Below are 19,276 nucleotides of genomic sequence, written 5' to 3' on the forward strand. Positions count from 1 at the left end.
TATAGGTCATACTACTAGATTTTTTTTCTGCTCCATATTTATTTAACCTTTACTGTATTTTAAGCTAGAATGCAATAAAATTAACGTTTATACCTCCTTCCCACATAACAGCCAAGAATCAAACTCTCAGTATTCTGTTTGCAAGCAACAAATTTGTTTTCTAATTATACTCCAGGGCTTACTTAGCCTCCTTTACCTGAATTCCGTTATTAGAATGCAGCAGTAAGTGAATATTAGCTTATTCATAAAAAGCCAACAAATACAATAGCTCATCTATTTCATTACATGTCGCCACCTGGACTTCTTCAAATATTATAAAAAGGCAGGGGGAAGAGGGAAGGAAAGTAAAAAGTCAAAAAAGCTTTTTGGTTACAGTTTCAAAAAGCTACATTTGAACTCCAAGCACTATATTAAAAAATAAAACCAAAAACTTGAAGATATGCAAGAAAAAGGAAACAATCCATTTCTTAAAGCTCCTTTTCTCTCCAACAAATTTATTAGTAGCATAGTTTGTTAGATTTTAGTCTAATATACAACAAATTGCAATCACTTTATTAGAGAGATACTACTTTTAGTAGAACGGAGCAACACTTTCCCCCTGCCCACCAGGGATAATCTGAAGTGTTCTTCCAATTTTGCTTAAGATATTTATATAAGTGATACTTACATAAATGATAAACTGACAGATTTTAGTAACTCAGGGTTCAGATTTAAGTCAGATTTCTCAATACATCACTTCTTCGCTATAAATCTGTAGGTACAGCCAGTACCAAACTACAGCTTCCTTAGTTGGTGTAACATGGCTTTTTAATACAAATTTCTGTGTTTCTGAATCAGTGTTGACATTAAAAAAAAAAAAATAGCCCCACTGAAATTTTAACATCATTAATTACTTCAGTATCATTAAAATAGTTTTTGGAACTTAAGTTATCACACATCTTTATATTTCAAATGACTAAATGATTATAAGACTGGAAATGATAGCAAGAATCCAGTGGCCATGGGCTCCAGTGGCCCATCTCCTTAGTGATATCACTGCCCTTCCTGGTGGGGAGATTTTTCTAATGCGTTTTTATTTAAAGACTACCATAACTGAGGACTCCACAAACTACTCAAGTCCTTTATTCTGTCAGGGGTTTGCAACAAGTCAGCGGAAAGATTTAGCATTCTCTTACCAAATCAGATCCAAGACAGGTGATCTTTGAAGACTCAAAGCCCTTACAGCAAGATTTTAAAACTCCGGCTGTTGGCGATATAACCAATGCAGTAGACTTTGAATTTAAGCCTGTCTTCGAAAAAGATGATTTTGAGCCTGCCTTTCAAGAAGGCAACTTTTCTTAAAAACAAAAAAGAGATATTTCAAAATTCAATTTCTCCCCCAAAATTACAGGGAATAAATGCACTCAGGACAAAATTCTAAGAAAAGGACAGAATCTGTTGGGAGGTAGGTCTCACAAATGGAAGAGAATTCCAGCTGTATCAACTCACTTGCATACAGAGTTTAAACAGCCATTCAGTAGGTGGAAGAATGAAAGGCCAATTAACACACCTACTAAAGTCTACTAAAACCATGGAAGATAAAACACCCTTGGATCATAGCTGCACATCCTAATGAAGGAGCGTGAGGCACCCTTGACTTCTGGTAACTGAATATGAATTAACAGAACTAGGGAAGCTTGTCCATCCCAAACAATCACAGGTAAAGCAGCTATTTTACTGTTTTAGAGGAGTTTTCTAAAGACATCTGAGACAAATTTGGTGCTTCATCACCCAGAGAACAAGCTAAAGGAGAACAGGGAGATAGCCTTTTCAATTCAACAAATGAGGAAACTGAAAAAGATGAAAAATGTAGGGGCTACCGTAGAACTACACAATGACTGATCAGGTTCTGCTATTTTGGTATCAGAATACAATCACACATAGGAAACAAAGCACTGTTTCCAAATTGATGCCAATGACATGTTTTATTAGTTCCTCTACCGCAAACGAACAGGTCAAGCAACTTTTTTACTCTAGATTAGAAAGAGAATGCTAAGGAATTATTTTGATGGAAATCACATAGAAAGCATTGGCCTTCCTTCCCAAAATTTGGAGGAATTTGACTTTCTAATCATGTCTCATACATTCCAGGGGGCAGCAGTGATGTCCTAATGACTAACAGACAATACTTTGATCTGATAAAGAATATACTGTAGCCCCTACTGTTGCCTTGAGAAGAAAAACCGAGCATCCTAACAAATCATATTTAATCTGCCATATCAAGTACCATTACTATTGACTCCCTTGAAATTTACTTTTATAATAAAGATGCACCATACTTGAAATACCTGGGACAGGTAGTATCACCACCAGTCAACAAGTATATGCTTTGGGGACTGAAAGATGCCTATAACCAAAATATAAGCATCTTCTTTCTTAAATCTAATTTTCTAGACAGTTTGCAGTTATATTCACAGACATTTTCACTCTCCAACAAAACAGCAGCTCCTTAAAAGGTACAATGGATTACTGAATCTATGTAGCTAGCATTAAAAAAAAAAAAAAAAATTAAGTTCTTCATAGCCAACACATTCTTCAGGCACAGAGAGATCCTTTAGAATGGCTATCAGAGGAAGACTGTGTTAAGAGTACAAACTAAAGACCACTCAATCTTACACAATAGTCCCAAACTATTGCAGAAGGAAAAGGTATAGTACCTCTCCAGTGAGAGGGAATGTCTGACTGTTAAGTGGCCCCAGGATGCAACTGTCACAATTGTATTGCACCACCCTTATTCATTTACAGGAGAACATACAGACAGAAAGATAAGCAGCAGACATCTTCACACAGAAGATGACAGCATGGTCAGAGGAGGAGTTATGATTTCTCTGAGGAAATAAATACATAACCTATCCCTAACTTACTTATGACCTCCCATTCAGAGACTGACACCTACCTTCCAGGTCAACATCCACTGTCCTCTTGCTGGTTTTTCAAACAAATTCACACACACTCTTTTATGCTATTCCTCACATTTAGAAGAAGCTTCTCACACACATACAGAGATATTTCCATTCTTAATACTATTTTGTCTGTAGTAAAAAATGAGAATTCAGTGCATAGCTTTCAAAATCACTGAAGGATTTAGCCACGTCATTTGGGAAGCACCATAAAAGAATGACTTTTTACAAGTTAAAGCAAGTTAAAAGTTAAGCAGTAGTAATATTATTGCTTCAGAGAATCACAAAGTGCATTAATGTCCCATAAGTAACAGTCAGATGCACCTTTAATTTTTTAAATAAACTTTAAAAATTTGTTATTTTAATCTATGTTGCATTCAGATGAACTTATTTTCACTCGTCTTTAACAAATAGCAATATTAATGCAAAAGGACCTACCAAACGGTTTTCATCAAATACTTCAAAAAGGAGTCTGTGTTTCTGAGGATTAACCTAGAAAAAAGAAAGGTGTTAATTATTAGCCAAAATATATGGTAAATTTCAGCATTTGTCTTATTTAGCAAAATGTCCAAATGTACATGGGGGAGTACACATAAGACTAATAAAAATGCAAAATTAAAAATGACAGTGTCTCACAGAGCCGGGTGAGTGAGCTCAGGAATATAACTGACAATGTAACCTTGTTTTTACAAAAAACAATCCGTCGGATCCATATTCTGGAAGATAAGCATTTTCAATTGTCTGTAAGTATATACTCCTGTCTCCATATTCCTCACAGGCAGTCTTTGTCCCAACAGAGTTTAAAAACTGTCTCAAATGTTAAATTTATACATGTTTACATGCTACACGTGACATGTTTACAAGCAGAAAAGCTCAGTCAAGATTTCAAAGTGTTAAGAAAAGAGCAGAAGAAGCAGGCTAATCCTCAAAGAGCCACAGTTACTATGCATTTTCTTTAAAATATTTCTTGACTATAGCAATAAGTGTTCCTGCTTAGGAGTCATTTTGAATACAGAATAAAAGACTGCCCTCCTATATTGAATATAAGAACAGCTGTTACAGCTGTCAAGAATTGCTAGTCACAGAAAGCAGAGGATGCCTGATATTTGATAAAGAATCTCTTTATCCTTTGGATGCTTGAACAAATCCTTGCAGACAAAGATAAAATACTGGATTTATTTTGACTATCTGAGCAGAAATGAGCTACCCCTAATTTAACATATGAATATAACTTAAGTTTCTGAATTACACAAAATAGACTTTTATAATTAAAGTAACTGAATGATCTTGGCATCTAGATTATAACTCTGATTCTTGAGCAATTGCATCTCAGAGTGTATGCAAGTATGTCCTTTTAACTAGAATCATAGACCATATTAGGGGTCCAAAAGGATCTTGGTAACTGTTCTTAGAGCAATAAAGTGTCATAGCATGAAACTGGAATTCTTTAAATTATTAACAGAACAAGAGAGATCCAATATTCCAGAAAAATGAAACAAAATGAAGACTAGAGCTTCCATCCAAGATGAAAAAAACATTCCAGTGAAGAAGAGTATCTCTTGGAGAAGAGCTCTTTTCTGAACTTAATTACACCATCAACATGGACCTTGAAAAAACAGGTGTTGTTATAAAGAAGGAAAAAAAAAGATTATGCATCTTATTGATAAAAGGCAAATGAATAGGGAGAATACAGATGATTGAAGACACGTCTTTGTATTACACGATACCATTATTAGAGAATCTAAACCACACTGAATTGAACACACAATATATCATATTAATGGACTAAATATTGCTTAGTGAAAAAAAAATCACAAAAAATTTAAGTGAGATGATATAAATAAATTGGGCTGTTAGTAGATCATTCATCAAGGAATCTATTCATGTGATGTGGTTCAGTATTTTAAATTAGGTATACAATGTAAAAACATTTCTGATAAATTTTACAGATGGAAGACTGGCAAATTACAAGTTGATTTTCTGTGTAAGATTTAAATCCAGTGGTTTAACTCAGTCTACCAAACTACGGTTTAACACAGCCAAGTTCAACACAATACAGATGGGAACAAAGAATGAATGTCATCTACATAGAGCAGATAACTAAAATTGGCGATTCAGTAAAGCACTGAAAAATCACCTTTGATAAATGTTTCAATAAAAGTCTTAGTATAATGCTGTAGCAAAGAGAACTAAAACAATTCTCAGTCAAAAAAGGAATATCAAACAGAAGTAGGGAAGTGATCTTTTTTCTTCCTTATGCAATACTGACAAAAAGAAAGAGGATGGTACCTCTAAGCATCAAGAAAAAGAAAGCAGTATTAGGGAGAGTCTGAAAGAGAGCAACAAGAGTGAAAAAGAGGATCAGAACCACCCCAAGAGTGCAAGGCTTAAGGAGTTCAATCTGGTCACGTTTTCAGATGGAAAACTGTAATAAACATTGATTGCTTTCTAGAGGTACTCACACATGTAAAGATATCTGATATTATAGCTTTTTAATGCTGCAGAAAACAGTGTAATAAAACCCAGTGACTGGATGCTGATGTTACACATTGTATAAATTCACAGTTATAAAATAAAATTCAAGATATGAGAGGGAAATTCACCATCACTTTGAATTTCAGAAATTTGATTTTGTTAAACATGCTCAGATTCTGAGAGAGAAGCCAGAGCCTGTGCATAGGCTAGGTTACATTGCATAAGCATTCACCTTTTACAGCAGGTCCTCGAGTCCCTGCAATTCTGAACAACACAGTCCACATTCAGCCAACAAGACCGAAATTAAATAGCAAATCTACACCTTGCTCCTAAAACAATAGTAGGTTGAGTGTAATACCATGTTCACTATGCAAAACACCTGTATCAAAACAGATGAACCAAGACTGGTGCTATTCCAAAACTGTTTTTTTTTATTCCCTGAATGCTCAAAAACATGAGCATGGATTAAGGAGATGGGAAGATTTTTATTTGTGTTAGAATTAAATTTTAAGCTTTAGCACTGACAAATGTATTTCTATGGAAAATAATTTGTTAGCATTTGAATATTAATAATAAAGACTGCATTTCTGATTTTAAGCTCAAGTAATGAGAAAGTATTTTTCTAATATATTAATATCCAACATACGTTATAAGATTAAAAAAAATAATACTTACTCTAAATAAAAGTTCTTCATTCCACTTTGGATTTAAGGACTATATAAGTGGGGAAAAAAAGACAACATTGGTTACACTAACAGTTCTGTACTGGTGCCATTTCATGTTTTACATCTGTTTCATCCTGTGTAATAATCCACTTAAAAAGAAAGCACAAAAGCTTTAATTTTGCTTTTGCAGATAAAAATGACAGGAGTCTTATGCTGTTTAATACAGTGCTGAAAGAAGACAATTTATGAAAGCACTATCAGATTTTGGCTAATGCCATGGATGCAGAAAAAGCTCCATAATACAACCCAAACCAGTTAACTTATGTCTTCAGTAATAGCCATTGCTTTCTCTTGAGTCCAGATGCCCTCACTATCCACACTGCTTACCTGCAAGCACTCTTAATCCTGAAATTACGAGCTCTCTTAGCAAATGCCAAATCTCTCAACCATATAATCTAGCCAGACCATGCATAGGTGGACCAAACACAGCATCACCCACTCCACCAAATCTCTCTCTCAAGTTTGGCTATTTTTAAAAATATTATTGATGCTTTGAACCCTCATTACAGCTAAACTAACAATCATCAACATGAATAGGAAGCGCATGGGTCATCTCATAATATAAGCCACAGACACTATCTGAGACCAACAATTTGGAAGAATATTTTCCCTCTCATATATATAATTTTCTTAGTTGACAAAGTAAGCTATCAGTACCAACAATGACTTTTCCCTGCAGGTATTCTAGAGAAACCACAGTACCACGGTTCAAGTGAAGTGTGCAATTTGATGGTGAAGAGATAACAATCTGTCTCTTTCTGTGTAATTTCACATCATTAAAGATCTAAGACAATCAGAACAATTCAGTATTTCCATGACCGGTTTAGTTTTGAATCTGTACTCACCTTATCCTCCTTAATGTTTCTCTACCTTTCACTAATAAATTATTGAAAGGAAGATAGTAAAGCAATGTCATAAACAGAGAATCAGGATAAACCATGGAATGTTTTCCACGTCCTTTCACTCAAGAGGTACATTAGGCATATTTCCACACCCCGCAGGAACAAAAATAAAAAGGCTAACCTTTCTAATAGTTTTTGTTTGAACGCTGGTAAGGACTCCATTCACTGGATCATATACCGTCACTTTCACATATGGGTCGCTAGCAAAAAAGACAGGAAGTTGTTAGAAAACCTTTTTGTTAGCATTATTAGCAGTTGAGTTTGAGAAGGCTTAAATTAATAGAAGCCATGAAATTCGGAGTTCCAAGCACTTTTTGAACATCTTACGTGCTTATACTTAACAAACATTTTCTAAATAGCTTGAGATAACACTAATCTAATTATTGTTATTATGTCCATACTAGCTATGCCACTTTACATTCTGTATATTGCTGCAATTCTAATGCATTTCTATAAGATGTACATGAAAATCTTCAGTTGTGATTGGAAAAGCCTTAAGCATTAAGGCTTTGGTTTTTAATAAAAAAAGCATTTTAAAACATCCGGAACTTGAGGTACTCCTCATTCCTACATGCAACATTTTTACTAAATGTGTATCAGCTTCACAGAGTTTGAGTTTAACTGAATTTTTCTGTCAATGAAGGTGTCTAATATGGTTGCTTAAAATGGCCCACTGCCTCAATTTTTTTCCTTCCTGTGCTACAAGAAGCAACAGATTATATGAATCTCTACTTTTCATGAATAAACACAAGCCATTCAATTGCTCACACAGGCTACAAACACAGGTGATTACAGCCCTTTGCCTTATAGCAAAGGAGCATATAGTTTTCACATATTTAAGTTATGATGAGAAAAACTGCCCTATTTTTCTTTAAAGTAAAAAGTTCATATGTAAAAAACAAACTGGAAAAAGACTGCCTGGCTAAAGGAAAATATGAATATCACATGAGAATTTCTCTCATGCTAAACTGATGTCACATATAACAATAATATTGCTAGTTCTAAAATAACAGCATTCCTGTACACATGCCAAAACAGCTGACAGTAGCACTAGTACTATACCCATCAGTACTTTTCTAGACCCTCTGTATATGGGCCAGGAGAAAAGGCAGTTTTACTACAAGCTGCATGTTGCCACTTGCCAATTCGACAAGATCCTGCAAAGCATTTCAATTACAAAGACTGATCTTTATTGTGGCTAACATTTTAAACTACTTTGATTGTTTCTTCCCTTATAGATTGTTAACTTCTAAATTTTTGCATATCAAGAGCCTGCAGCCACTGGCATGGCTTACCACATCTGTAGAAGTGGTGGATGATGTTCTTCTGCATATAAATTGAGCTGAAATAGTCTTGTTTCTACTAGGGTTTAGTGTTGTGTTCATTCCAAGTCTTTAAAGCACAGATGAGACAGAACTTAGTTTATAAGCATTTACAGCTAGTTCTTCTGAACTATTGTTATTTTAGCTGCAGCCCAGATGAAGTAAAATATTATACATTATATACACATATGTACACACACACACACCCCATCCATGGCAGAACTATTTCACCATGCAGAGAATTAAACCCTCCTACACATTGTTTTGCCAATGCATGAGATATCTGTCCAAGTGACTCGTGGGCAAGAAAACAGATGTCTTCATGTTTATATAGTCTCTAATCACTTTATAAAGTTAGCAGTTAAAATGATTCCGATTTTTTGAAAAGAGGCATAGCAAGATTTACTAAGATCACTGCCCACTATACACAATAAACAGCTGTGGAAAGAAAACAAAGCATCATCTGTCCCTTAATACATTAATCACATATATTCTTACCTGGCTCCTAAGATATCCTTCTTGGCTAGGCCAATTCCAGCTATAATCTTCACCCTGACAATTCGTGTATTATCCTAAAATACAAAATAATGCATTCAAGAGACATTCAATCCAAACTTCAGATTAATTTTTAATTTACAAAGCTAAAAGCAATTATTGGCATAACTTCCAATTCACACAGAAAGCAATAGCCAACCTGATGCAGCTATTTTCTATGTTGGAAATGGCTCTAGAATTCAGCATCAAATTTATTTTACTTTTGCCCCTTTTAAAGTATTATCACCATTGTGATATCCACCTAGAATAATAAATACAGAACTTAATAAATCAGAAATGTCAATACAATAGCTTGTTCCTTTTTTTCAGTTCACCATTAGATTTTGTTTCTCAGCATTCTAAGGGAGTGGGATTTTATTTTGAGTTAAGGTGCTTACTGCTACATGACAGGATAGTTAAGCTAGTAGTATACAACTGTTCCCACAAGCCTTCTTTCCCAAAAGCCCCTCATAAGCAAGATGAAAATTGGATGAATTGTGCTGGTTGTGGCAGTCACCATTTTCCCTGAGCCGCCTGCAATACATTCCTATCACGTTGGATATGCACATGCTATGTAGCCCATGCATAAAGATCTCCTGGGGACAATGGTAAGCAAAGCAAGCTGCTACTGCCACTGCCAGAACAATTCATGTGGCATAGGTACTTCCACTAGCTCCCAGCTGCTCCTGGGGGAGAGCATCCGGGAGCAGTTTCCATGAGCAGTTCTTACGTTTCTCAGCAAGCAGTTCTGAGCTGTCTTTCCTACAGAGTAGGCAAGTTCCTTTGCAGGAACATGTCCTGTACAGTACAACAACTTCTAGTGCACATGGCCACGATCTGCTGTTACAAAACAAGGGGTGGGTTGCCACATACATCTCATTAGCCATTCGAGTAAGTTGCATTTTACACACAGGCAAAAGTGTCTGGGCAGCGTAAGTTTAGGTCTAACAGTATCTCAGCACTCTTAAGAGGGTGGGAAATATCCTATGACTACATGAAAAGGGTATCAAATTTGCCAGAACAGATTAATAAAGCGGTAGAGAATTCTCAAAGGAAATAAGAACAAGGAGCTTTTTTATTTTTATTATATCTATTTTTATTTTACGGTGCTGAGAGGCCAGGCTCCCATAAGAAATCTGTGCTTTAGAAGTGAAGTGTCAGCAAGGTATGTGACTATTTTTTTTTTTTAATTTAAACAATCTTTCAATTACACATCATTCAAATTAGGGATTCATAGGAGTGATAAGTTACACTAGTGATCACAATCCTCCTATTTAACACGCATGCCCTAAAAAAATTGCTGGTATAGATTTATAGCAAATTTTTTTTTGGTATACTGGATTTCAGTTTCATTAAATTCTAGTTGTTTTACACCTGAGAAGTAAGTATAGATTGTTATTCAAAAGATGAAAAGAGCACATTCAAAATGAAGTTGGTATATTTTGATACCCCATGTCTTAGATCACTAAGAAACATACTACATTAAATTTAGCTGAGTTGACTCAAAAAAAAAAAATTATAGAAGCAAGAATTCAGTAAGTGCTTCCTAACTACAATAGATTTTGGTTCACCAGTTAGTTCTACCACTATAAAAAGTAAAACTAAACAAGATATTGTGGTTATTTCATTTAACAGTTCATAAGCATTGCCCATGCTATTTGGTCAACAGATCAAGAAATTTAAGAAACAAAAACCAGAAGTCTAATAACCGATGTCTGCATTCTTTATACAAACTACCTATAGAACAGTTTAAAGCAAATGTTAAAGTAAAAAAAAAAAAATCATTCCACAGCTTAAAAAGTAAGTTAAAGTAATCCAAGTCCTAGAAATTGTTACCTAAAACAAGTTTGTTCTTATGCAGAATTCAGTAAGTTTAAAGTCAGTATGTTAAGATTTACGGAGAAAAGCCACATTCCAAAGATGATTCAGAATTCAGAGCATCTTAGAAAAGTAAAGAAGATTTTCCAAGTTGCTTTAGGGAGCACAAGTGCTTTCAATTTTCCTGAACACTTCACCAGACCAGCATTCTATACTATTCAATGAAGAAGAAAAAACTCTTAAAAGGGTACAATCTTCAGAGTGTTCTCAAAAATAAAGACCTATTCTTTTAACTTTTCTTGTTTTGAATGGCTAGCCTGAAGTTAAAATACATAAACCGTGAAGTGACATTTGCACGTTCTCAAATTAAACACTACATGAGGAAATGACAAGATTTGCAACTCTTGATCTAACAAGCATATTAAGATATACTGTAAAAGCCATCTCTTCTGGATTACACAAAGAATTCTGTATTAGTGACTTTAGCAGAGTTCATCCAAGAGCCAGGAAGAACTGAGTAGATCCATTAGTGTTACGTGGTTCATCTGATCAGGTACCAAATTCAAAAGGAAATAAAGCCCAACAGCCGCGTCTATGTCAGGAGGAGGAGGACAAAAACCACCATTTCTTTGGAAAGCAGAAAGCTTTGCAGATGAAGGACTGTTTGCAGCAAGTGGAGGCTCCCCTCACAAGTGCAGACACTTGTGAGGAAAGCTGATCTGATCTAGGTGCTTAAGAGTTAAACAGAAACCAAGAGCAAGTGGTGAAGCAGCAGATGTCCCTGGGGCCTCCCTGAATTCCACATATGATTGAAAGTGCCTTCAAAAGCAGACATGTAGGAAGCACTCTGAGCAAGTTTGCTTTATATTATATCTCCTCCATAAGCACAGAGCTGCATTTCTGACTAATACCAATTGGAGGGGTTCCTAAAGCTGACAGAGACTACTGAGTGCTGATCATGAGGCAGGGACTGTTGGATGACAAGGTAAAGGTGAAAACAAACCACTAAATTAAGAAAAAATAAACAAGCTCTCTCACGTACTCTATATAATTAGAGGAGATTGCCAGTGCATTAAGATGAACATCTACAATGTTCACTTACATAACAAAACAGTCAGTTGGCCTAGATAATTCCAGCCACATCTCAAGTCTATCTTCTACTGTTACCTCACAGAAAACTGTCTCCTATAAGGAAATCTAATAGTTTGGAAAATACAGATTTATCTACAAATCTGCACCAGCACTGACCACTAGTAGGTGTCCTAATCCTTCTAAATTCCTTGTCATGCTCAGGATTTCAGGCACAGAGCATTAGCAATATGCTTTATGACAGCAACAGAACTGATCAGGTTTAAGGAAAATAAGTATAAAACTATGTTGGCATCAAACCAAGAAACTCCATTTGTTAACATTTATATAAAAACTGCAAATATCTTAAAATCCACCCTTCCGTCACATTCCAAAATAGTTTCAAATTTCTTTTCTGTCAGTTTCATGGCTTCAGCAACGTCCAACATCAATGAATTTCAGAGACTAAGCTAAAAGTTATCACTTGTGTACTTCTGTTCTGAGTATTTCCATATTTCACTCAGTACACAGTCATCCTTTTACAATAAGAAGAAAGTCCCCAATCACAGCCACTGTGATTCAGCTGACAGAATCCAACCCATGAAAATCCCACTGTCCTCTTCTCAAAAAGAAACCAAGAAGAGATATTCAGGTATGATATACTGCCCCAAAAGACAAATATCTCTTCTTGCAACTGCATCTGGTTGCTTAGACCACAAGCTTTTATCATCATCACTCAAGCATGAGTAAAGAGAGTTAGAGAGCCACTTCTGGACACACAAATCACTCAGAATCAGACTTGCCAGAGCATCAACACAGTCCACACAGGGGGTGGGGGAGGAATCCCAGAAATAGGATCCATACCCCACCAAGTGTTGGTGCTGGGCAATCCCTATTTAACCATTCCGTTTGTTTTCTTGAATCACAATACATCTTTGAATATATCTAAATGGTATTTTATAAAAAGACAGAGTTTCTTTGTATATGGTCTCAGAAAACTACCAGCCACAAACCTGCGGTTGGCATGCTGCAAGGCATTGCTGAAACAGAGAATATATTTGTTTGGAGTCAGTGCCAAGCTAATGCCGCTATATGATTTTAGTTAACCCAGCAGAACAACGAAGCAAGCTGACATCTGCTTATGAACAGCCATGTAGAAATATCCTTCTAGGTTAACAGTCTAAAAACCTCTAAACTGTTCACAATAATTTTTCCCTACAGATCTCCTTGAAATAGAGCAACACCAGAACCGAGGGCTTACCATCAATATATTTGAATACTTTTTTATTCTACATCCTTTTTCAGTTTACCAATCCTCCCCTCAAAAAAATCCCACCACCCCCATCTTTTTCTGTTTGTATGTTTTTTAAACTGGTAGGTAGTATTGAACTGTCCCTTTCCTTTTCCAAGTTATAAACACTGGAATCTTGAGGAAAACCCCAATCTAACATGCAAGGGTAATACTTAATCACAAGAGATTGTACATCGCTCAGCAGAATATATACTTTCACTCTCTGACGCTTCCATCTCTTAAGGTTACCCATTCTCTAGTCACTTTGCTGAGCAAGGCAGGTCATGAGAAATTCATACAATTTAATACAAATGCAGTCAGAAGAAATGCATTACACTGGAATGACCCATTAGTCTACTACCCTGAACATCCTGAAGAGGACACAGAGGCTTGCTGACAGCATACAGGTCTGTGGTGTGACCCTATGGCCTTTTCTCCCCGTTCACTGATAACCAGCAAAATTGCTAAGTAACTGCTGCTATGGCTCACAAAATCTGGCCCAAATACACTGATCTCAGTAAGCAATTATCAGTGGAAGAGTTCCAGGAGGGCTTGAATCTAATTTTATGCAGCTGAAGATTATGCAATACAAGCTCAGTATCAGCCTAGATACAAAGCATTAGAGATTTGACTCAGGTTATGTCTGCATCAGATGCAGAGTGTTTGTGAGGGAAATGTAGGAAGACCCTTTGGACTCTCCAGACCTATCCGCAATCTTCTGCTTCCTTCTATGGATAATGGCTGTACAGGTTTTATTAAAAAAAAGAAAAGAATCAGATGATTTCAATGAGGTCAACAGTTGTGTATTTAAATGTTTTGATTGTACAGACTACAAAGAGTGAAGAATAGAAGACCTAACACAAAGGGTCCATTCTCTTCTACCTTCGCCAGACAACACAGTAGAGTAGAAACTACAGGGACCAAGGAACTCTTCAGTCTTTTGCTCACAGGATTACAGAAAAAGGAGAAGGCTCTTCGCCTACAGTAAGTCTAGAATCCCTACAACCTGGAGCAACAGTGTGCAAAGCCAGCTAAGGACTGAAGTGCCAAAACAGCTTTGCTCTCAGAAGCTAACCACTCAAATATAGTCACTCCCAGAACAAGGTTCTCTCACACAGCTGTAGTACAACCAGCAAGCAAACTTCAGCCATGATCGAGCAGATTCAGCTGAGGAGTGTAAACTGTGCAGAAGAAAAAGCACTGGACCACCTTTGCTGATTTCAGTTGTGTTACGTCATGTTAACATTCTGTACAGTATGCCACACTTGTAATTACCATGGTTTGAGACAGCTGTGCCCTGTGCATCGCTAGGATCTCCCTGGTACAGCTCTTCTCTCCCAAGCTAGTTTCCTTTACTGAGTAAATGTTCAACTCATCGTTCGACTACCTGCATGTGGTACTACATGCTTATTTCATCCCAGCATCCATACCCAGTGTTAGCTCTGCACATTATTTTCTTGCTCTGTTTCAAGCCTTCAAGTTAGAAGGCTGTAACCATCTACATCCTTGATGACCTGGGAACTGCAGGTGTTGCCTCTGAAAGGCAAGACCTGGGGCAGTAACCCTTAGTTAACAGTCCATTAAGGGCAACTGCTCATCAAGGGGGTGGGGGGAGTACTTTCTAGTTTCTTTCCATTTCTTTCAGCATCTCCTTACAGCCTTAAGGTGATAAGATCATATCAGATTCTCCCCCAACCTTTCTTCTGACACCCTGACTAGGCAGCCGTCTGCTCCACTGACAGATAGAACTACTTTACAGCATTTACAGGGAAATGTTTTGAAGCCAACATTTCACAGTTTCGAAGGTAATTTTGAACCTTGCCTTTTCATTCACCCTGCTGAATGAAAGGTGCATAGCCACACATGCAAAAAATGGTGGATGAGTAAGTGTGTCTGCAGACACGCAGGAAGCTGCAGCCTGAGAGCATTTTCTTGGTCTGTGTCAAACACGCTGCAGCAGTACCATTTTTATAATGACTGTAGACACTCTTCTTAAATTTGCCTTTTGCCTTCCTCTATAACACTGTGATGCTTCCAGTGGTTCTGCCAGCATAAAAGAGGATAGGCTCCTAGTCACCAAACAGGAACACGTCAGCTACACCTGGCAGCATTGCAGTGTGTCCACGAAACCGCTCTCAAAGTCCAATTTATCTCCCCAAAAGGCTCCCCCTAACTGCAAATGCCTACCTATGCTTTTGCACTCCTGAAGTTAACTTGAAGGGATCAGTCTGTATTTACATCACTACAGCTAAAGAGAGACTATTTACTGCTGTTTTTGACCACACTGGAACCTTACAGGTTTAATGCCCTAGTAAAGTGGTTCTGTAACACAGAGACTGGCACTTCTGAAAGAGAGTAGGACAGACACACAGTATAATCAAAGGCAACAATTCTGGAAACAAAGTTGTATGAGGCGGAGGGAGGATGTTCATGTAAATGGAGCAAGGACCTTTATCTTCTTTTGTCAGTATTTGACTGCCAGCCACTTTGGAGGCTGAAAGAAAAAAGAAGAGAACATGGTAGTGGCCCATAACACAGCAGCATATTTAAAAATACAAGCTGGTCATTTCACTATTAAAAAAATATAACATAAATGAACGCACATTTACCATCACCCTCTGCAACTTTGCTATCACAGCCAAAGTCAAAAGCAGTAGACTGGCAATTCCTAACCTGTAAGCTGATAAAGCAATCTGAGCTCACGGGAAACAGTCATTAGTGGAGTCTTCAGCACTGCTACCAGAAGTCTTACTGATCATATAGGTAATCCTCAATGTAGCACTTCTCTGATATCACCCAAAAGATTCAGTCCAGCCAATGCAGGACCAGGCACTTTAGACAATGCAGCAACACTACAAAGCATGGATCTAGTCATTCCGTCATTCCTCCTGCCCACAGGAGGGCTACGTTTATTAAAAAAAAAAAAAAAAAAAAAAAAAAGGTCCTCCAATGCTCTCACGTTCGATAAGCTGAGAGCGCGCGCATCAAGCAGCGGGAGGCAAGTTCGCACTTTCTGTAGTGGAGAACTATTAAGCTGCTCTAAGGATGTAATATCCCAATATGAACCAAGTTATAGTTGTGTGGGAAAGAAAAAATACTTGTGAAACTTTGATTTTATCAGGGAATAGCTGCATACTAATGAAAGCCAAACAATACTGAGGGTTTATATCAGTTAGTCTGCTCCTAATAAAGTCAAGGGTAAATTATTTTTAGGGGTTATACAATATATTTGAAGATGGGGCCAGGGCAGGGGAGGAAAGGAATAAGACTGCCACATATTGAAACTGAGCTCTTCAAAAAAATCCTTGGCCTGATTAAATCAGATAAGACTTCCTGTACAGAGGTGAACCAGCAGGTTAGTTGCCTTATTATGAACTTCCAGGTTTTATCATTATTCTACTGTTAAGCTTATTAGTATATTAAGTACATTTAAGACTAACTCATCAAAAGAGTTATCTTCACAATTTCTAACAAAGAATCTGATTACTAACAGATAGCATGCATCAAAAAGGAGCTAAAAAAGAAGGTTTCTTAGCTGACATACGCAGACAATCAGAAAACTTAAAGTTACAAATCAGCGTGTGGTAGCCTTTGATACTTTGAAATGGTAGCTAGGCAGAAACAGTTTTCAGATATGACTATGAAAACAGATGTCAAACATCAAAAATTTAAAGTTTGTTACCTATATAGCAAAGCAAGATTCAAACTAATGAAGAAAAAAAGTGGTATTTCCAAGAGTGGGTAATGTTTTATTTTCACAGAAGACACTATGAATCTACACAGATTCAGTGACTATACATTAAAGTAAAAAGTTCTTGGACATGTTCACTTTTGGCATGTTTGTAGAGAAACTTCAAGCTTTTAGAAAGTTTAAAACTTTCCTACAAGTTTATCAAATAGAATGGTCTTCACTATGTTACTGCTGTTTGTAGTCAATGACTATAAAGGACAGGTATTAACACCGTCCTTCTTCCCCACCCCATCCTTCCCTCTTCCATAATTCATATGGCCAGGAATTAATGCTAAAGACAGTTGGGAGAGTGACTGACAGAGTCAGCACTTATTTTAGTGGTGGAAGTCCAGGACACAGTAAAGACTGTGAAAGGCAAATATAGAAAAGAAGGGTGAGAAAAAAGGAGTAAACTAAGAAATGCTCACACTGCGATGAATAAAGTACAAGGCACTGACTAAACCAGATAATGATGATAAAGTGCAAACTCTGTCTAAGTCTCTAAAGCAACAGGTATATCCCAGTGGTGGGGTGTGGGGGCACTCCAAGTGCTTAGCCAGTTCCATAGATTGTAAAATACAGGATGTCCCACAAAGTGAATCTGGTAAAATTCACAACAAGGTTACAAGGAGAGTTTTAACTTGTAACCTTACAAGATTTAGCTGCTGCCTAGAACTCAGTCAGGAAAAAGAGCTCCATATTTTCCATTTTATGCACTGAATATTATAATGTTACATCAGCAAGAGGTATTTCACTTGGCCAATCATTAATGTCTGCAATATCCAATATTTCAACCATGAATATTACACTACAAACTGTCCTTTGCTTGAAGCCATTAGCAAAACAAAAACTGTAATATGCTATTAACTAATCCAGTGGCTATAAAGGCTCTCTCTGATGCTAATATAAATGCTTCAAGTCCCAACAACTTCATACCAGTTTTCAATGAGTTGTTGATCTGTTTTTCAGATTGAACAATAACTCCAGGAGCATTCTGAACCTTCTGCACTTGACTGATTTGAGTCATAGGCTCTGATAAACAATTACTATATAGAAAGAGCAAATAGACATGTCTAAGATGCATGTAAAATTCATGCAAAATCAAACAATTTATAGCAGTAGGTTAGAAAGGTTCTAGTGTAGAAGGAGTCTTCAGAGTACATATTAGATTAGTATATAAAAAGTTAACTCTGTTTTCATATTTTATCATTGGGTCAAGTTTTTGGTTGTGCTTCTTCAATATATCTCTACAGAAAAGATTAACACAGAATATAAGGAAACACCACAAACAGAATGGTTAATTTACTGTAAAACTTAACAACAGTGATGTCTGCTAGACTGCTAGTCAGCTTTTGAAGAAGCCAATGTAAAAGTGTCTGAGTAGTCTTAAACAGAGCACATTTTGTAGTAAACAACTGTTCTAGGCAATAACATCCTGTTATTCTTTTGTTCTAATCAGATAGGTCAAGAATCAGCTAGCACTAAACCTAGCCAAGAAAACAGCATCAAGGGTATTACAACTATCAAACAGCTCAGTAGCACCACCTTTAAAGATTCTAGTAACGTTGAAATTAAGGTTTTCATAAGTTTCATTTCAGGTCTGCATATAGCATAAAGATAAAAAGCGAACAGAAAATACTAATTTGGGCATGTATAGATACGGCAAATTGAAACAAACACACCAACAGTTGGGAAGTTCACAACTGATACCAACAGAGAGCGCGGCTCAGTGAAAGAGTGGAAAAAGGAAGGGCCGCTCAGCGGTCTGCAGGTGATCTACAGGCCAGAGGCATTCAGGCTACCAAGCTCTGAGGGCCAGAGAGTCAGTAGAGGGGAAGGGGGGACAGGAGGATAATCAACTACTATGCAGCGTTCTGCAGCGCGCATCTACGCAGACTGCTGACATCACTAACAAACAGCTATAAAGTGCAAGAAAGGTTAGGACACTTTTATGGATAGAAGCGCACCAAAGCCAGGAGCCCATTAGAGAGTAAGTATGAGCATAAAAGATATACACCACAAATTTACGGTTTCTTTTTACAGCATGCCCCTCAAACCGGTGAAAGATCTTACTCAAGGTACTCAGTTTTACCCTATTAGTAGCTTGCATTTCTAGCAAAAATTGCTGATTAAAGATGGACATCATCAGATAAAAGGCTCTGAAGCCTAAGAGCATTTGGGAAATACTGTTGAAAACTATTTACAGCTCAAGTGAATACATATTTGAATTGAATGGTAGCTTCTCACTTCTCCTGATTCTACTTAACACTGTTGAGTTTTATAAATAAAAAACCCACACCTTAGTAAGCTTCCTAGTCTGTACCTCCCATCCAAGAACACTTTGCTCATTTCAAATCTGAATGAAGTTCTTTTCTACCTTGATATCCTTAGTGACTATAAAAAACATGACCAAGTGTTTCACACTGAAAACAAACTCCTTAATGATATTTACTTTAGTGATAAGCATTCTGT

The 19,276-nt window shown here is 36.9% G+C and overlaps 1 protein-coding gene across 7 annotated transcripts in view; it reads right to left on the bottom strand.

Moving 5' to 3' along the window:
* Positions 1-15,539, bottom strand: part of NEDD4 (neural precursor cell expressed, developmentally down-regulated 4, E3 ubiquitin protein ligase) — a 58,652-nt gene extending 43,113 nt beyond the window's left edge. Inside the window, exons 1-5 of one of the 7 annotated variants that reach the window (XM_026060877.1) lie at positions 15,524-15,539; positions 8,862-8,935; positions 7,163-7,241; positions 6,090-6,128; positions 3,378-3,431 (exon numbers count right to left, since the gene is read on the bottom strand). The gene's annotated coding sequence lies outside the window, so the exon portion shown is untranslated. Of the gene's footprint in view, positions 1-1,175; positions 1,314-3,377; positions 3,432-6,089; positions 6,129-7,162; positions 7,242-8,861; positions 8,936-15,523 lie in introns of those variants that run through there. The other 6 variants (XM_026060881.1, XM_026060879.1, XM_026060874.1 and 3 more) reach the window with 6 other exon arrangements.
* Positions 15,540-19,276: the final 3,737 nt, after the last annotated feature.

Source organism: Apteryx rowi, unplaced genomic scaffold (genome assembly GCF_003343035.1).
Source record: "Apteryx rowi isolate R43461 unplaced genomic scaffold, aptRow1 scaffold_172, whole genome shotgun sequence".
Taxonomy (NCBI): domain Eukaryota; kingdom Metazoa; phylum Chordata; class Aves; order Apterygiformes; family Apterygidae; genus Apteryx; species Apteryx rowi.